At 38.2% G+C, this 21626-nt stretch overlaps 1 long non-coding RNA gene across 1 annotated transcript; it reads left to right on the forward strand.

Moving 5' to 3' along the window:
• Positions 1-517: 517 nt before the first annotated feature.
• On the forward strand, positions 518-3404 carry LOC134872634 (uncharacterized). The gene is made up of 4 exons (XR_010166835.1): positions 518-583; positions 1886-1960; positions 2387-2661; positions 2844-3404. It is a non-coding gene; the product is annotated as an uncharacterized LOC134872634 (long non-coding RNA).
• The last annotated feature ends 18222 nt before the right edge of the window (positions 3405-21626 follow it).

Raw genomic sequence — 21626 nt, forward strand, 5'->3', positions numbered from 1 at the left:
ATTAGGGACACTTATAATATAAAGAATGACACATTAAAAAATTGCATCTGAAGCACTTAATAGAGCTGAGACATCAGAAGTGTGCATATAGAAAGGCTGCTTTCCATGTATGTAAAAAAAAACTGTGAAATGTATCTTTGGCATTGAAAGACATGCTCTGGCAAAACTGACACATAAATGTTGTTCTTTCAAATTCAGTGGCCAAATGTAGCCTCCATGGACTCCAACAGACACACAGCAAAATATATTAGAGAACAAGTGCCTTAAATTGCAAAAACAGATCAAATATATATATATATCAAATAGTTTTTAGTGTCCCACAACTAATCTAAGTTTGAAGCCTTTTTGTCTGGGAAAGGAGTGACCGAGGAACAAAATGGGTAGAGGTGAAGTGAAGTAAAGTAGAGTAAAGTGAGGTGAAGTAGAGTGAAGTGAAGTAAAGTAAAGTAAAGTGAAGTAAAGTGAAGTGAAAACACAATTAACTTGTTTGTATGGTGATACTTTGAGCAACAACAGGTCACAGTGTAACCAGTGGAGTCTGTGGATTCAGAAGCACACCCAGCCTTATCGCTTCTTCACACCGGTAAGTTTCTTTGCAATGTTTTGCTTTTCCCTGGAGTATATTTGATCATTTATCATAGCCTAACATTAAACTATCCTATATTATATTGTTTTGGTGGAGGCTGTTTAGGAGTTAGCCAGTTCTTGATAATCAAGTGAAAATGTGCAGGTATATTATTATGCTTTGGTCTGGAGCCAAGTTATTCTTCATGCATTGTTCTAAGTAGGGATGCACCGATACATCGGTGAGTTAGTCCTATTTACCACCCCGGCACATCGGTAAAATAAGGTGACATCACCGATGGCAGTCGTCGATGTTTATGTTTTGCTACGTGACCGGCAGAAGTCGCATTAGCGTCGTTGTTTTTAAATCGGACGGACCAAATCTGAAGTCAGGGCATCATTTTAAAGGATTAGAACAGTGACTGTAGGTCTGCCGTAACTTTAAAGTCATTCGGGGGGGTGGCGTCTCCTGTCCTCTGTGAGGAGCTGCTGCTGCGCATGCTGCAGGACTTCTGCCCCGTGTACCGGGTGTCTGGAGGATCGGTAAATTAAATCCATTCTTCAGTGTTTGGGAGGCCGTCGTATGTATTTGTGACTTTGTTATACTTGCTGCTACTCCTGTTAACTTCCAGAAATTTACTATGGCTCGCTCAACCGCTCTCTCGCGTTTACACATGCACACACGTATCCCCCACTCTCTCTCTTAAAGGGATAGGCTGCCTTAGTCTGCATTGTGCTATCATTACAGGTCAGTAAAACATCGGCATCGGTATCAGCAAAAATATTATTCTTAACATCGGTAAAGGCATTGGCCGACATTTTTGCAATCGGTGCATCCCTAGTTCTAAGTAATTTTGTTTGCTTACATTTAAACATTTAAAGTACCTGGGTCATTATCATTATAAAGTGCCTTTCTAGGTCCCAGTCAGAATCACACATTTATTTTCAATTTAATGCAAAATAATGATGTTTTGAGTTTGTATTTCAAATGTATAATCATTAAGACATACATCTATACTATATTTACCATCTTAGAGTTATTTTGTATTCATTTGTACCATTTTCTTTAAGTGTGTGTAGGCGATTTTGCCATGTCCCTCACACAATAGTGGGAGCAACTATGAGTATAATAAAGTCATTAAATTAAACAAAATTAAAATTATTTTTTATGGTCTTATTATTATTGACAAGAACTTTCATAAATGGGTAATTCTAGTAGTCTTCAACAAATATTTCATATAAATATTAAGTATTTAATACATGTCCCTCAAATCAGTGTCCACCCTGTCATTATGTTGTAACTGGCCCTTTAATGCGGTAGCTGATGTCATCGGTGACATCATGACCACCATTTTGACATTCTTCAGTGATGGTTGACACACATGACCCCTTATCAGTAAGTATTTACACCTTAATTTCACAATTTTCTTCATATTGTCTTTCTTGTTGCAAGGTGTCGAGCTTAACATGTCCACCCTATCATGGGGATATATTAAAAAATATTATTATTTTTCAAAATGTTTAAATATTGTCATATTTATTTTGAGGTCACCTTCACTACTGCTATCTCTGTTAGCTGAGGGGCCCCCATGTGCTTATCAATTGCTAATCTTAGCTGAAAATGTCCACCCTATCGTTGTCCACCCTGTCATTAATACTTCCCTGATAGGGTGGACATGATGCATGACAGGGGGGACAGGTGGATAGTTTTTTGACTATAATGACAATAATAACGTCATAAAATAACATTATACACACCATTTGTTAACAATAACAATTGAAGTCAGACTGCTGGTTTAAGGGTGTCTTGCGTCTGTTTTAGTTATGAGTCAAAGAGGAGCTGAAATAGCAAAACGCTACCGGGAGCGCCGTGATGCTGACCCTGACAGAAAAAGACAGTATCTAGAAAAAGAGAGGGTCAGGTGGAAGAAGGACAGAGACACTGGAAAGAAAAAGGGCATTGATGAGCTGAGTGAGCGAGAGAAGAGGGCAAAAAGAAAGAAGTGGAGAGAGGCAAAAAAAGCAGCCAGAGCAAAGTCCAGGGCCAGCGCTTTGCTTTTGTCGGAGACACCACCCAGTGATCAGTCAAAAGTACATGTGAGTAGACTGCTAAATTATTATTACTTATCAATTTATATGGGAGGGGGGGGGTCAAGCACTTTGACTATGTACATAGGCTACTACTACTACTTGAAACTACGCAGTGTTGTTGCTCCACACACAATTTTGTTGCCTTCAATGACAATGACAATAAACTCTCTTGAATCTTGAATGTGAAGGAACAGAATAAAAGTTGGAGGCCAGAAGTCATCGAGGAGAAGCACATTGGTGAATGGTGTGTAGTCAACTATGACAATGATGGATACCCTGGTATCATTCTTGATGTAGAGGAGCACAATGTGAAAGTGAAATGCATGCACAACAAAGGCATCAACAAATTCTGTTGGCCAAGTCCTCGTGATGACATCAACTGGTATGGGGATTGGCAGATTCTGTGCCTCATGTCGGAACCACAACTTGTGAACAGGCGTGCCTTCTCAGTTGAGCCATCTGTATGGAAGTACATGGAGGACCAATTACAGTAGACCTAGATGTCCTGATGTTCTGATGAGTAGCCTACCCTTGATATGTGTTCTGATGTTAACTGAGTACAGTTTGTACCTAACTCATCCTTTTTAATGTTTTTCTGTACTTAATGAATTGCGTTTGTCCACCCTGTCATGTGATTTTCCACCCTATCGTGCCAATGTCCACCCTGTCAAATTTAAGTTTAATGAAAAAAAACAAAATATGTATTGAATATACAGTAACCCTGTGTGTGTTTCCTGATGTCCAAATGATTATCAAACAATACCATTAAAAATTTTTGCTTGTTAGATTTGTTTTTGTCATTTTATTTTAAAATCAAAGAAGACCTATGGCCATCGCTTAGATAAAACTGCAATTTTATTCTAATTTTAGTATTTACCAAAGACTTTTCCCATGACCTGAAATGTATTAACTAGAAAGGGACAAAAGACCTTTCTGAAAAGGTATGTTTTATTATAATTATGTAATAAAAAACATATATCTGAAGATTACATTTGTCCCCGACAGGGTGGACATATTTTGCAATATGCCCATATTTTGACATTCTGTATTTAATTCATAAAAAGTGTTTAAGCTTGACCAATATGTATTTTGAACACCCTAGGGGCAGCTTAATAACATGATTATAAAGTGTAAGGGGAAATCTTACCCTTTTCTTATCGAAATTACAATGTCTCAAAGGCACTTTATAATGATAATGACCCACCTACCATTTTTAACCATTCTCCTGACACACAGTACTAGGCCTTGAAAGTAGAACTTTTTATTTGTAACTGGGCTTACAGGTTATAGCCTAGACGGAAATTAGAAAACATCATCAAGAACATCTATCTTAAAGTAATGTTCAAACTTAATTCCTGTTGAATTTGGTTTGCAAATTCTTGCACTAAAGCTATTGCACTGAGATGAACTGTTTATTCTGTTAGCAGGGCAGAACAAGGTTGACAGATTAAAGCTTTACTTTTTTAATTTGTTCGTTTATTTTCTCTTCTTACAAGACTCGAAGAAACATCTTTAATTTCTCTGCCTTAGCCTCTCTTCCTCTGTATGTGTGTCCTTGGTTAATTAGGAGGAATACATGTTAATGGGACGCTGCTAGCACCCTAATTAAGATTCTGATTAGAGCGAAGATACCGTCAGCCAGTCGCAATGTGTGTGTCAGTGTGATTGTGGGTGCTTATTTGTGTGCGTGTCTTCCTGCTGGCTTGCTTGTCGAGGAAATTACCGGAGCTCTAACATACACTGGAGGAACAGATTCCACAATATACTCTATCTGTTTTTACTCTGGTAGAAAATGAAACGTATTCTTAGTTACAATGCTGAATGTCCATTTCCGAAAAAACAATATTTGAGCTTTATTACTTATTCAGCCAGAGTTGGACTTCTTGTTCCATTTAATGATGTTTTTTTTTGTGTTTTTGACACTTTGTTGTGTTGCATGGTGTAACTTTGTACGTTGATGCTGCAATTTGCGGACAGGCTATGTTTTTTTTTTCTCTCACGTGGTTCATCGCCCATAGCAACAGTGTATTGTCAAAAGCCAAAGAAAGAGTCATATTAAAAATTCCTTTTTTCTGTTTCTGTTCCTTCTCCCTTAGATTTTCTTGATGTGAGTCATACTCTCGTCTGTTTCCTCCCCTCTATGTATTTCGACTCAACAATTCATCGTCCCCTTCCTCCAGCTTTCATGTTATATCACATTTGTTCTATTTTCTAATGGATTTTCTTCAATCGTCTATCTACTGCATTGCCCACATGCTGTGCCATTTGCATTGCATAGATGAAGCGAGAATCCAGCATATATATGTTGTAAGAAAGAGTGATAATCCTTTGGTGCAGGGAGCTTCTCTCCATAGAAATAGGAGTCACTGTGAGCCTTCACAAATGACTCACTTGTGAAGTGTGCACACCACGATTGATGTACGCACTGAAGACTGCACTGCAAAGATTATATTAATTTATGACACGGAGAGATGTACTTTCTGGAAGTCACTATGAATGCACGTACTGAACTTTACATTACCAAGGAAGATAAGATGGGGCATCTGTGTAGGATGTAGCAGTGTCAGATTACACTACATGATGGGTTGGGTCGACATAAATCCTTATTTGAAAGGAGATCTCTTTTTGTAAAAGATTGAAATGCTTTGGATGGTTGTGATGTCCAAGTTGTCTGATTTTAATTCTTATTTGAAAAGGTTGTAGGCATACTACATTAGAGTGTTAGACACTTCCAACCTCAGTCTGTAGGTTAAGACAAACTGTAAAGTGTAAAACATTTATCACAACAAGCAGGTATTAGGGCATTCACTCCTGAATTAAACAAGGTTTTTAGTGATTAAAATATTGAATTTCTGTTGATCACAGCGGTGAAAAAGTCTTAAATGTTTGATAAATAAGTTTGTTTATGCCCTTCAATATCCTAATGTTGTTACTCAAATGGGTGAAGTGAAGTTGCATAAAACTGTTAGTTTACCTACACACTTTAGTAAAAAAATACCACCCTCAAAGTAAAACACTAACTAATTACTTTCCTTGAAGTAAATAGTAGCTGAATCATTTCAGTTGTTCCAGTGCAAAATGTTTATTTTGTATTTTTATTATAAGCCTTTTTATAGCAGAAAACTTCATATGTAAGTTAAAATGTTCACATTCATACATTAGACAGTTCACGAAGGAAGTGGCAAGAGAGCACTTGCTCTGTAAAGTATGCTATAAAAGGTAAGGTAAAAGCCATCTTTCAACAAGAGACTGATCCTTGCCTTACATTGACACAATGAAGACATTCATATGCACAGGCATGCGGCACAATTTGAAAAATACGGTTGGGTTAGAAGAAATACATTATCAGAGGCTGAGGTTAGGGGATGCTATTAGTCATGAGCCATCAGAGCATACCTTTTTCCTACCCTTTAAAAAGTACACTAAAACGCGTTGACATCTTGGTCGATGAAAGACAACAATTTAGTGCAGACCTGCCATAAATGCTGAAGCCCCTGTGTAGGAGGTGCAGAATTACAATGAGTGAAGATAAAACATCTCACATTTTTTTTGCCTGGGAGGAGAAAACACATTTGCTAAATGCATCACTCTGGTCCCAGAATAAGCAGAGCCAATTTCAGGAAACGGTGTTGGCCAAAAGACAAGTAACAGTAGTAATTGGAAAGAAGAAGAAGAAAAAAGGATGGGGGGAGGGGAGAAACATGACAAGCACAGATGATCATAGTTGCACTTTTCCCTTAATATTAAACTTACAATTGAAGGCGATCTGTTCATGCCTCATCCTCAAACTGTTCATGGGCAGTTCAAGAGCACACTTTGTCCTTGCTGTCAAAAGTTGAGGGGCACTGCTTGAAGATACTGCCAAAATCCCTATCAAACCTCACAGCATACACCAGCATTATTTACACGAACACAGCCATCTCAAACACTGAGTTAATCCTTCAAGGAAACATTTTATATTGGAAGCTAGAAATCTCGCACCTATTTTTTCTAGCACCATTATACACCCACTTCTACTCAAGAAAGAGGGTTAAAGCCATGCTGTGTCACCAGGTGGCTGTTACAGCTATTTGAAATCTTCCACTCATAGCCATGCGACTCATCTCTTGAGTTTGCTGCCTCTCACTTTAGAATAGCAGAAGAATCCTCAATAGTTAATGAAAAAAATGTCTTCTCATGGACTTTTTATACCAATATAAATTTCAACAAGGGTAGGATAGTCTGTTATGCTTCTGACTCCAGTAAAAGCAAAGCAACAGGCCACTTTCTACATGATAGATGTACCCATTTGGTATGTTCTCTTATGAGTGGATACCAGTTATCCGAGCAAAACGCTATTTATCAACCTAGAGCAAAAAGGACCAGAGGGCAAAACACATACACATACACAAACACATACACATACACACACACACACACACACACACACACACACACACACACACACACACACACACACACACACACACACACACACACACACACACACACACACACACACATACACAAACATGCACAAACCCACACAAACACACACACATTCAGATGCACCTGCATAAACATGTTTTTTTCTAGTAAAGTGTGTGACACCCTTTGCTGTCTTGATTGTGGTGGAAACTTCTGAAGCAATGGAGATGAAACTCAGAGAGACACGGGAGAGCAGGAACTTGATGGCAAAACACTGTTGGGTTTATTCGAAGTTTGCGGCCGGAGAACTCACAAGACATTTATTGCAGACACAAGTTGCCACAGCGGTTGCCAAACCATTTCTGAAGATCTCGAAAATAGGAAGAGGTTTTAACTAGTTCCAAACGAGTAATCAACAGTCTTTAAACAGCAGACTAAACAAGCTCGGACAATACGTCTTACTAGACTGACATCTAGGTCAAAAACAAGGTGTTTACTGGAGCATCTGGGGCCAGATAAACTGGTGCCCAGCTGTCCCTAAATAATAAAGCCAATCTTAGGACAGCATGAGCTTGTACCCAGTGTGGGAACAACAAGGCTTCGGAAGCCCAGGCTGCCCCTCCTAAATGAAGATAACGGCACCTCCAAGGCCGAAAAACTATGCCAGAGGAGAACAGAGAGGAAGGACACAACTGGCTAACTTGAAAACAAGCAGGTCACGTGTGTGAACTGGTCACAGGCCTGAGCGAAAGGTTACAAGCTTGCACAAAATATTCCCTAACAATGATCATGCATTTTAATTACATGCTCTTTTGATGTTAAACATTCATGGTCCAAGTACACATGTAACAGCATGCCCAGTGTATATATGTGCTACCAAACAATTGTTATTTGTAGTTTATTTAAATAGGTCACTACTAATGAAGTAAAGAGATGAGGAGAGGTGCGTATAGAGGAAAAGGGTTAAATCTTCCCTTATGAATCCATCCATAGATCATGTGATTGCACTGCACATCCCATTCATTCATTACTGAGTGCACATCAGTCAGGGGCACTGCATCTAGATTTGAACCATTGTTCATCATTGGAAAATTGCAAATATTAATATTTGTGATGTCAGTAAACTACCTCAAAATATTGATTTATCATGTTTGTGTCTATATGACTGATTATTCTTGATGCTAAACCAACATTCTCAGGGTCAAATAAGTTAAATTGTCTTGTATTTGGAAGAGTAAGGGTAAAATGTTAATTTCTTGCATCAGTTGCTTCATAAATATACTGTAGAAAACTATTATTTTGTAACTCAGTTTCTCCCAATATATTTTGTTCTCTGTGGTGTAAATAATGGATTCATTTTAGTTTAAGTGTTACCCCACACTCGTCACAATAACTAAAATATGGTGAAAATGTAACATAAAGGGTGCCTTGTGATCCAACATACTTACTGCTTGTTCAGAATTGCGACTTTTTAAATGCTTTGTCATTTCCATAAACAGCTTATGGTCAATGATTACACCCAAAATCTCAAACTACCTGTATGATTCAAAATATTGAACCGAACATCAAAACATGAACGCTAACCACTTACACAAAATATCCATGCCCAGACCCAGTAGACAAGGCAGTCCAGATTGTTTCTCACAGTAAATCACCATCTGCTAAATTCACTCAATTCTTAAATTTACATTTTACATTTATATAATGTAATGTTTACATGGGGTGGAAACTTCAATTTAATATTCAAAAGCAGAATATCTTAGTCACACTATGTGCACATCAGAAAATGCTATATAGGCCAGTGTAGGAGACGTCCATCAAAACTGGCATCACGTTTTACAATTTACTGCCACTGGTTAAAAATGATGTTTGGTCATCTCTTCAGTGGGTTCGCAACAAAATAAGTTAACTTGTCTTTCACCCGAACAGATGAAATGATATTTTGACAGTTATCGTAATAAAATGTCAAGCATGTTGGCAGTTTTTTTATTCAGCTCCACTGGGGGAAAATGATGGATTGGGGTTAGCAAAACAAATATGTAGAAAACATTCTGGAGAGTTTTATACCAATCATCACTGTGTCTTCACTTTGGTTATTCATGTCAGGACATGTATGGGCAGGCACAAATACTCCAATGATGGTGCAATAACGGCACACAATGACAAACTCACAGACGGAAAATCAGTAAATGCTCTTGGCCAAAAATGAAAAAAGGCCCAAAAATAGCCCAGATGGAAAATTACGTGTAACCTTCCAAACCCCCCTCGCGCTTTCCTTTCTAAAATAGACGTCAGTGATTGTATCATCATGTACAGTTTACAGTATAAAGGTCCATCTATTACTGGGAGGATGAGGTCATCATTGTAAATGACCTCCACTTCCTGTGAGTAGCATGTGAAGAGGAAGAGAGGCGCTGTGAAACCCACACCGGGGGCTGTGTTTGCCAGGTGGATCCCACAGGGTGCCCTAGCTGTGCACAAATGTTGTATAATTATGTGTTAATCTGTCGTGTTGACAAGAAAGACAAGTGGAGAAGGAAGTTGAACCTAACCTGTCTGTCAAAGCAGAGAAAACTGCACATTAGCCACATTTGCACAAAATTATACTGCTGGAGGTGTCCAAAATAGCTCCCCTTCCTCCTGACAGTGTGCTGGGCAGCTTTATTTACACACCATTAAACAGAATAAAATGGGACCTTTGTTTTTTGAAAAGACAGGAGAACACAGTTCTGTGGCTTTTTGGACTTTTAAAGGATTTCTAATGAATCCTTAGCTAAATAATTTGTTAGGCTGCACTTGTAAATCTCTGGAACATAGTGTACATATCGTCTTTCTATGCCACTTTGAAATCAAAATCTTTTCAATTGTTTCTTTGCTGTATGGATGCATTGCGGCTTTAGTTTTGGGAACAAATTGGCTTGAATAGGATCATCGACAAATATAGACATCACAAACACATACATACATTGTTGTTTGGCCCTAATCTCCTAAAGCGTTTGATACCATGTATTGAACACACCAGCAATTCTATAATTATAAAATCCTTTTACTGTGAAATATATATTTCAATAAGATCAGCATTCTGTGCCTGTGATTGATTCCTTGTTGGAGGGATCTACTCGAACAAAACAGATGTGTGGGAGAACAGATCCAAAATCTCTTTGCATTACCAGGGATTTTAGAATCTGAAGGCATAATAGAAATAGCACACTGAACACATATACAACTGCTTGTTTTCAGTAAAGGAATTTCAGTAAAGTGTACACACATACAGATGAATATGGTTATTTCCAGTAAGGTTTCTGGTAAGGCAATAAGAATTTCTTCTGGATTGCATTGAATTTCCTTAAGAAACCAAATGGGCAATACATACAGAGACATTGTGGCACAGCATGTCACAATATTTAAACTGAATAAATGATCAGTGAGGAACAAGAAATGCGAGTCCTTAATGTAACCCTTTTACATGTTGTGTTACATAAGGGTATTTTCTTTCAATGAGAGTGTAATCTTTAAAAAGCTTTTATTTCTTATCCCAACAATAAAACAATATTTGAAAGTGAAAGAAGTTTCTTTTGCAGTTCTGTGCAACATTGTAAACTTACTTTTGAGTGTTATTTCTGCTTAAAATGGATTTAAAGTGCTTGAGGAAAAAGGCCACACTTCAGAAGCCAATGACAGTTGTATGTTCCTTTTTTGTATGAGACACTTTAAAAAAAAAAGCATTCACACATGCAATGATGTGAACATGCAATATGTTGGTTTCATTTCATTTATTTTATCATCTGAATTTCTTGCATAATTCATGGCAGCCTATCTGAATGTGTACAATTTGAAGTATTGAAGTATTTGATCTGAGATTTGAGGATTCATCATGTGCATAACAGCAGTTCATATGGCAGTTTCTGTCAGTCTCGCAGCATGTATGTGAATAGTTTTTATTATAACTTTCAAATCACATTCACATCACTGAATGCAGGCCTTATCACTTTGGCAATATCTTTTTGTATCTGATGCTTATACTCCCTCTGGCTGTATTTTGATCTCCAAGATGTTATTAGAGGGATTGTGTTTTCCTTCTCCTACACTGAGGTTTTGATTATTCCAACAAACATGACAGATAACAGATGTAACATGCCATCGTTTCATCAAATCAACAAAGCATTTCCAACACTTTCGTCTCCAAACTGAATGAGCAATGCAGTGCGATAACAATTAGGGTGATCAAACATATTGAAATGCTGACACCTCATCAGATATAGAGATTTACCCACGTTGTAAGCAACCATAAATCCGAAAAAAAACACTACTCATCTATTAGATAGTTTGAAAGAATACTAATGCGTTTACTGGAATAAACAAAAAATGCAAAAACATGACCTTTCCTGCACTAAATAATTCAGATTATTTTAATTCTGTTGCTGACATTTCCTTTGAAGGCTCTTTAGCAGGAAGTTGTTGATCTTAAATGCATTCTTTGACAGTTAAACAATATCTATGAGTCTATCTCGGTTGTATAAGTGAAGAAATTAGGCATTTGCATTATATCATTTTTGCTATACTTCAATGTGATTGACACCAGGTGTATAAAAACATTATCAACAGCTTTGTCCATCATAGTTTACTTCACATATTCATACTTATTTTTGTATAATGTTAAATATGTTAAAATTCTGCTCAGTTTAAAAAAATAATCTAATCATTTTTGTAACGTTTAACCTTAATTTTAGGGGCAAAACACTCAATGACTGCTAAAATGTAAAAGCTGTAACCTGAATGTTTTTTACACAACGACCTTGCTAATAAAACGGAGAGAGTGAGGGTGAGTATAGATAAAACCTAATCAATAACAGATGTGTTTTTGGTGAAGCTTAGCAAATCCAAGTGTTTGGCACTCCCTGTTGTCAGAACTGAGAGTCCCTTGCACCAGTGCACCCAAATGATTCATAAAACTATGTTGGCAGTGGTTGCACCATGGAGCACAGATACAGCTGCCATATTAGTTTTATTTCACAATGTGTACGGAGTGAACATTTCCCCTACACTGTCCACAGCCACCCAGTTTATGCTGATTGTCTCGCTGAATGTGACGAGGTGCGTAAGGTCCATAGACTATGCATGCAGGGTCATGGGGCAAGAGATGTGAATGTTAATGAGCTTCGCATCCCCCATAGCATCAAGCCTCGTGTTTGTGTGCTCTCTGATTAAACCATGTGGCTGTGCAGAATGAATCATTCACTCGGTCAGTTAGCCAGCCCCTCTTGGCTGCTCCTGATGGCCATTTGGTTCCTGGATGCCTGGCTATTTAGCTGGCCAATGCTGCAATGGCGCCGCAGCACAGACGGTTCATGCTGAGTGCCTCCTCTGAGCTCATCAGTGGCAGCAGGCTCACGTCAGCCATCACTTCTATACACCCTCTCAGCACGTCTTCCTCCAGCGGGCAGCGATTGCATTATTATGGGTTTTGATTATTGGTTATTCCCTTTTTATGTAGCGTTTCCGACCCAAGCCATGCATAATGTGCTGCAGTGGATCATTTTCTCTGGAGCACATAGAAATCATCATATGGCAGGAATGGTAGAGTAAGTCCTATAACACTTTTTGTTGCATTGAGCTATATTGTCTAAATACAGATATAGTTATTTTTTCGTTGTTATTTGAATTCATCCATTAATTTTCCCTGTGTACAGAGAGCTAACAATGAACTCATATACATACTATTTGACTAAAATGGGCCTTAAAATGTCATTTAAAATACATGGAGATCCAACCACAAAAAGCAAGTACCACACAACCAAATGGTGCTTCTGGTGTACAAGCAATGAAGGGATTAACCTGCGTGTAGATTTTCTAGTTTTACTGGAACAATGGGACAGTATCCGCTTCCTATCAGTGTTTGACAGATGGCCATGGTGGCTGGTGATCTACACACTGGACCTTTTTATATGGATCTGTGTGTCGGAAAATGGCGAAGCACCAGGGTTGATCTGATAAAGCTCTGTGGCTTTGTAGCACAGTAGATTATAGGGGAAATAATTAGGACTGCAAGGTAGATAGACAAGGAGTGTATGATACTGTATGGCTTAGTGTAACACAGATTTTCCAAATATGATGGGATTTATCCTTTAGTGGCTACATATTTGAGATCATTACTTTTGTGCAAAAAAAATGTCTAATCTATTGAGCCAATCTGGGCTGACTATCTATTTTAGACCTTATGTAATAAATATTAGCCCTTCAATTTACTCTCATAACATATTTTTTTATAATACATACAGTACTAAAAAATGACTTTCTGGAACATTGTTGATGTTTTGAGCAACACCTGTGCTGTTACCATAGGCTTTTACTGATAAAGCACGTAATATTCTCTGCTTTGAAAATGGCTTTTATATCGTAAGTTCTGTTTACTCAAAAGTTTACTTTCATGTTTTCCTATTCCAGAAAGAAGTTTAACAAATGGGTTGTTTAGTGAAGATAAACAGCGAGGAGGCAGGCACACAGTCTTACACAGGCAGAGATCCTAAACAGGCAGGCAGGCAGAATAAGGGTTGGATTTATGGTTGCAGACAGCCCGGATTTTTCTAGCCAAAACTTGTATCTAGCGGCACAAGGCGGTTGGGACAGGTAACAGAGTAAGGTAGTTTGGCTAGCGGCCTTACAGCAGTAGTCTACAATGCTGTAATTTATACAGCTGCTTTTCAAACACTTCATTGTTATTATCTTCTGGTCCTCCTGTTTCAGAACTGCCACCAGGATGACGATGCAGCTTTTGATCAAGTTTACTGGACATTCCTTTTTGGCACTTTTAGGACCACAGTCACAACTTTCCCAATCCACAGGAAAATACGGAATTGTGTGGGCCAACTTAAGCAACTGAGTTTTAATCTGGCTGCCCTACCATTATTTATTGCTCTTTCCTTTTCTTTCATAGATCGGGTGCTGGTGGCATACTAATGGCAACCATCAATGTCTGCTCTTCAGCAGCAATTTCTGTAAAAATAAAGTACTATTTTCTACAGGCGCTATTAGATAACTAGCTGTTATAATTACCCAAGGATGTCAGAGCTGGTTCCTTTTGAAAATCCACTCACACGTAGTAAGCTATCTGGATTGAACAATAATAGACATTTTTAAGGAAGAGCAACAAAAAGACTTAAATTGTATACTTTATAAAACCTTAAAGGGCTCTTGAGTTTATTAAGAACAACTTTTTGTCAACTATTTCCTTGTTACCCAATTACAGATTGTACATAGACAGATACTTATGATTTCATATTTTTTATGTAACCATATCCGTGTCCTACTTGTGGCATCCAGCTTTTTCCCAATCAAGGCTCAGAACTGGACTATCCATCAGAAGAATAATGTTATAAGCCTTATTTTCAGTTATTTTCAAAAGAACATTTTCTATTGAAGCAAACTCAGACTGCATGTCTTTGGAACAGGTGCAGATGGAGATCTAATACATAATATGAAAAATGTAAACATTGCAAAGCTTTCATGTGCCCCAAAACATGAGGAATATAACAAAGCAGTCTCTGCCCTTGACTCATCTTCAAATGTTACTGTCTGGCTTGAATTGTAAAACTATGCTGGTAATATTGTGTTTGTTCTTTGGTGTGTCATGGGAGTCTGAAATAAGAGGTCGGGAGAAAAGCTTTCAACAAGACGTCTTACACAGTAAACCCCTCATGTGGATTGTCAGAAAATTGAATCAGAGCCCACATTCATGGGTTTGCACTGTTGAAATATTCCTGCATTTAAAATGCAAAGAGGCCATACTTGCAGTTCTCTGAGGGCTGAGGTGGGGAACTACTTCAGGGATCTATGGGTTTTAATGGGATCCGTCACATTCTTATGTGAGCATTTTGAGAGAGGCCTTATTCACATTGACAGCAGAACACTTCCTGTAAGAAGGGAACAGTGGGTATGTGCAGCACCTCCTCATTTAAACACAAAATAATGAAAGGAAAAAAATTACATTAAAAATAATATTATTTATTTATGTGTATATTATTTTAAAGATTGTGTGTACCCTTCCAGAAAAGTCACGCTAGTTTCTATGCAAAAGCAAGCAACGTCTCAACATGAAAAAAAGGTAACACTTCAGGTACAGTTTTTCTTTTTGTGTGTTTTCTTGATAAATGACTATTGACATGAGTGATTTTGTAAACCAACTTAATTTAATGAATTAAAAGCGACATTTTTTGTGATTCTTTCTGACCAGCCCTGACATCAAGAAAAGGGTTTCAGAACATATCAGGCTATAGTCCAATTTTAAAATGATCAGAATGGTTTATGTAACGAATGGTGACCTTCAGCATAGACTGTCTACTCTCATTGAGTTCCTAATTTCTCCCACAATTGATAACCAGTCATTTGCCGACTGCTATACTGACTCCTGTGATTAAATGTTCTCTTTTGGGTTGCATAAAAGAAAAGATTGGCGGTACAGGAAATAAAACATTGACCCACCTTATCTGCCTGCTCACAGTCACAATTTGCTCTGCTTGAAACAAATTAAAAAGTCATTGCTGGTGTGCCCCTCACACCTCAAAAGAAACTATAAATATTCTAACCTTATTAAGACTTGCCACAGTGCTATTTCACTGACTTTATCTTACAGTTGGAACATTACATTATTTCTTCCCAAAATACAACTTTACCTTATCACTGATGCTTTGTCAGAGATGGAATAAAATTGTATTTACAGTTTTTGTACTAAAGATATGTATATTTCTACACCAAAAACAATTATTCACAGGGTTTGATCAGAGACTTTAGTTAAGACATCACAAGCTACCCATGAGTCAATGTATAGAAACATCAGTGAAAGGTCCTGTTTATATTTTGACCCACTTATACCAATGATTGTGGTATAGTAATGCAAAATATCACAATAATTATCTTGTTTTCTACATATATTTCCAACAAAGGAAGCCACACAAATATGGAATCGGCAAAGCTTGCCTTAATCCTCAGGGGACAAATTAGCCAACATATAAAAGCTAATTTATAAGCTAATTATTTCATGTAACTCACTACTATACAGAGCGGCAGGGGACGATTCAAGACAATGCAACCTTCAAGGAAAAAAAGAAACATGTCCTGGAGACACTTAATTAAGGCACATGTGAAGGAAATTCATCAATCTCTTAAAAAAGCATCTTACTCTAATTAGTCAATTCCTATCTTGTGCAGTAATTGGATTGTTATAGCCAATGGGGACGTGTTTGCTAACAGAGTTATAACCATAGTAAAAACAGCTTTTATATTCAGATCATGCTATAGCACTTTGACTAATTTAAACATCATGGAATTGAAGTTGTCTTGATTACTATCAGAATGAGGTAGTGAGGAGAATGAAATCAGGCGGCCCCGTACTGATGCATTTATTTATGAACACCAATTAAATACCAGCATTGGTGTAATCAGCTAAGTTGGAACACAGCCAAGGATGCAGTACTCTATTCCCCACCACCCTACAATGTGTTGACGTCTCATCAACATTCACATTGCTGCACGAACGTGATGAATAACTGCTCTCAAGAAAACAACCTAATAATTTCACTCAAAGTGAAATCACTAAATCCCTATGCATTGAAACCGTTGTTATACTTCTGCTAACCTGCTAACCAAGAGTACAACAACTCCCCTTATCTACCCTCCCCAACCAAACAATCACTGATTCAAACCAATCTAAAAATGCTGTGTGACCACGGACTTACATGTTGTTAATATGTTTGGGGTATACGGATAACAATATGTCCTAAATGGGACCATGCCCTTTTATACATGGTGTAAGCTGTAAACCTTGAAATAAAAGTGATTGTAAAAAAGGGTTCAGTTACCCAATACAACTAAATTGATGTCTGAAAACTCTGGCAAGTGCATTAACAGGGAGGCTTTAAAATGAGATCAGTTTCAGGGTAATTTTCACAGTATGGCATGGAATCGAGCATGCCAAATTTCTCCTGTTAACTTGTTCTCATGTGCACACTTGTAAAAACCTGAACATTCTGCTACACCTCCTCCCTACCTTATCGACCGCAAGTCCCTTAAGCAATTTGCAGATATGAATACTGACAGTGCTCTGGGCAGCTGGGTGGTGTAGCAAGTTGAAATCCCGCCCATCAGCTGGAGCCTGGGACTTCCTCATCCCCAAGTCAGTAAATATATACCCTGTTGATAAGTACTTGAGCCACACACAACACATCTTCCATCTGCAAGAGTGCTTCTCTGTGTCTGCCCTGCATTCTGACCTCCTTGTTTAAGCGAGTAACATTCAAGTCTTTAGTATTTCTTCGCACACAGAGCCCTGCTGCTTTTTTTTCTTCGTATCCAATGAAGAGGAATATAACACTCGCCCCAGCACATGCATGTCATTAACACCAAACAACAATTCCACAGGTAGTTCCTTGTTCATGTCATGTAAGGTCTAATGTAAAAAGAGATAATCAATTGTTATTTTGTGCTGCAGTTTGTGTGTGAATGACCGCATGTGGACCAGCACTATGTGTCATAGACTTCAGGCTTCCATAATGTTTTCCTGTGCTTAACTTCATTTGATCAGACATTATTGAAACTAATTTAAATCAGATTTATAATGGAAGCTCAGTGCTTTACATTATGCATTTTATTTATAACATCTGTAGCAAAAATTGTTCTTGGTTATGAGCTATAACACCAGTATTGCAACTTCTGGCAAATCTTTCCAAAGACATGCCATTTCAGAATCAGCTTACAGTTGATAAGTGTACTGACAAAATGTTTGCATATCAGAATCCTGTGGGGTAGACACAGTCCAAATACATATGTATGATTTCATTATCATTATATCAGGACTAATGGATTATAAGGGATTCAAGAGATGTAATTCATGTCACACATTAACAATCTGACTTGCATTTGTAATTAAGTATGCTGGTTAAAAAAGGCAACAACTGGCCATGAAATCCAATTATCCAACAAATTGCTGCTACCTGATAGCAGTTCAAAAGAAAATGATTGTCCGGATGCCAGATGAAACTGCAGACGCTTGGCACAGCTTCCTATCTAGCTTGAATAATGCTGATTAAAAAATAAAATAAGTGAATGTTTAATTCTTTCAAGGACAGCTTGCCTTTCCGCTCACAGCATTCTTTCACAGAAGTGGTAGATGTGTAAATTAATTCTGCAGGTGTTTTTTTCGTTTGTTTATGCATGTGTGCGTGTGTTTGTGTTTGCTCATGCAAGTTGGCCCTCTCCCAGAATGGAAAGGTCCCCAGGCATCCTGTCAAATTGACAAGTATTCCTTGGTGTGTGTGTGTGTGTGTGTGTGTGTGTGTGTGTGTGTGTGTGTGTGTGTGTGTGTGTGGGCATTTTCATTGGTATGCTATGGCTTTCAGGTGAATAAGCTCCCAAAGAGGCTACAGCACCTGCATCCAAACATCCATGCCTCTCCTCTCTGCTTTCACGCTGATGGGTGGCCTTTCAGCGTCTTCCTGCTTTTTAAGCTAATTTGGACGTCGATTTGCCTCTAGTGTTTGTTGTGAATAAGAAATGCCCTTACAAGTTTAGGAGCAACAACCATGGCTTATAAATTGTGATTGGGGATGCATTAGGAGTTGATCAACCAACGAGAAATTAATGAATTAGTTCTAAAAAGCCGAATAAACAAACGTAATGTGTTCATAAGAGGTTTTTTTTTTGTTTAAAAAAGGTGCATGTGCCTCTTTGTTTTTCACTTAACGTTCAAGTCCCATGTTGCCAACCATTGAAAGTAAACACACATCGATAATCACTGCACTGTGTCAAGTTACACATCAGCAAGGGTGCATATCATTCCCCCAGTTGGAACACTCTTTGATGGAATCGATGGCTCTGCTCATTATTTGTTACGACTGTAGCCGTTTGCTCGATGCAACAAGAAAAAATGGTATACTCTACATCTGCTTATTTTATAGAAAAACACTTGCAGGAGCAAATGTGACGGTACATTGATTCATGTATCCTCATGCAATAATACACAGAAACCAACATGCATGCAGGGCAGTGGGAAAAAAGGGGAGTTTTGGTGGAACAGTTTTTATTTCACACCTGACATGTGTTGAATGCAGGGCAGGGAGGATTTCAGCAGAGGAACTGCTTCACTTTTCACTCGTACAGTACTTCTCTCCTATGGCTGAAAATGTCACGAGGGATGGTGATGCCACTGAAGGGGAAGGGGGGGTGGATAAGAGAGATGACACAATGACATCGCAATAGCCGATTTAGTGATTCTGGGTCCCAGGAAACCCAAAGAGTTTGGAGTTGACAGAAAAGCGGTCAGGAAGAGTAGAAGTGATGAAGATGCATACAGAGGGCCTATTTGTTTGTTGTAGGCAGGTTGTGTTTGGAGCACCAGATGGAGATGTAGAGAGGACACTTGTGCACCTGTTACAGTATACCTCGGATCTGGCTGACTCTCACACACCTACCGACACATTTTTCCATGTCGCGTGAACTCCAAGTCAAAACCACTATGTGACTGAATTAATTATAACAAGTAGAAGAATAGAAAATCAGTGAACATCAATACAATTCAACGAAGCCAGCAATTTGTTGGAAGTGAATCATTAGTCCGGGCTCCAAAGGTATCACAACTGAGTTGCGTTTTTCCTAGACTCTTTCACCAAAACAGAATCGCAAGGGAGTGATTTTAATGATTTGACAGTCATAATTATAGGTCATGCTTGTCTCCAGTAATAACAGGTTGTCTCAAATGTTTGGTTGCATTATTGGCTCTTATTGTGTGTAATGTTGATTATGAAGGATTACAGAGTTATTGACAACAAAGATGCCAATCAATAGTAACTGTCATTGTTGGAGTTGTTGACTTTATTCTGTTTCAGCTTTGTACTGTCGTCTGCCTCTCCTCATCAGAATCTTGAATTAGTTAAACGTTGAGTGCACTGTTGTGGAGAAGTGGGCTTAGTAGTTGATGCGGAAACTATTAATGAGAGCTTTGCTAGAATTCTGGTGCAAATTCAGGGTGCTTATTGAATCACTCAGCATGGAAAAGGAGCAAGCTTAATGTATAAAAGCACGTTATTAAAATGTAGGATGCTTGAGTTGAGCCCGGCACCATTTGATAATTTGAAGATGGATTGGATCTTAAAAACACACCCTAAAGTCATTGGGGTTATACTGTATCTGCATATAAAAATGATCCTTCAGACACATTCTGTGTTCCATCTTGATGCGCCTTACAAAACATAGGCAATAACAGGGGACATTTCTGGCTGGCAGAAATCTTTCAAGATAATAGATTGAAAACAAATCAGACAAAACAGTTTAGGCCTATAAAGCTCAAATGGCTCCTGTGTTCGTAAAATGTAATCCTAACACATCCAATAGAAAGCTACTGAGTGTAAGCCCTGAGCTCAAGTTGAAGCCAATGTGTGACATGGTTAATGACATCGGCTTCATTGTTCTTATTTAGTTTTAGTTATTTCCAAAGAATGCATCCTAAATATATTCAAAGTGTTTCCCCATCTTATCTTCTCATTTATTTCCTGTCTTCCTTTTCTCCATTTGTCATCATTCTCTTATGCTCCTTCTCTCTCCTCTAACAACAAAACAGGGAAGTGCAATGGGTATATTTAATATTCATGGTCGTTCCTGCCCTGCGAGACACAAACAAAATCCTTTTTGTCATCTTTCACACTGTGTTCGCTATTCCATTATCAATCGCCCTTTGCCAGAGAGAAAAGCCGGAGCATTAGTTTAGAGGCTTTTTTTCAGTGTCTGTACGCTTTGCTCTCATGAGCATTTGGATCAAATAGCACTTAAGGGCAAGGTTGCGAACTACACTTTTCGGGCTGGGTTATTCGGTATGCAAAAATAATGTTAAGCTACAGTAGCACATGCAGAGCTGCTCTATTTATTTACTTTTGGGGCCCAAGGCCATGCCTAGGCCTAGGGGTGTGGATAATAAATCAGCACGTTTTTATATGTAAATTAAAGACAACTGACAAGGGTTTTCATAAAATAACGAGAATGTGGTTATTGTTTTGGAATTGTGTGTAGATAAATCAGGTTCTTCTCAGATTAAAGACTGGAGCACACTGACTGAATTGCAACCTTGGGCGGTATGGCACAGGAGATTGAGCGGTTGACTGGTGTTCAGAAGGTTCCAGGTCCCTGGTTATATCCCTTTAGAAAGAGTGTTGAAGTGCCCTTTAGCAGCCAATTAACCCCTGATGTGATGACCAGCATGCCCTCTGCTATGAGTGTATGTGTGTAAATGTTGATATGTGCTTTAAAGCATTTTGTACAAGAAAAGGCTTCATATAATACAGTCCGATTATTGAATAGTGCAAGCAGAACAATTTAATACCGTATATTGGACAATATTGTAGAATCTGATATTCATTTTCACATCATGTTTCACTGTTATTGTGTAATTGCATTCAGCATGCCTGAGCTCCAGGATCACAACATACTTTCAATTTAATTACATTTCATTACATTATTATTTAGCTTTATCTTCATGTTCATTTTCAAAATAAAGGTTTGAAAGGCAACATTTTCTCTTGACA

The sequence above is a fragment of the Eleginops maclovinus genome, chromosome 11, assembly GCF_036324505.1.
Source record: "Eleginops maclovinus isolate JMC-PN-2008 ecotype Puerto Natales chromosome 11, JC_Emac_rtc_rv5, whole genome shotgun sequence".
NCBI classification, from domain to species: Eukaryota; Metazoa; Chordata; class Actinopteri; order Perciformes; family Eleginopidae; genus Eleginops; species Eleginops maclovinus.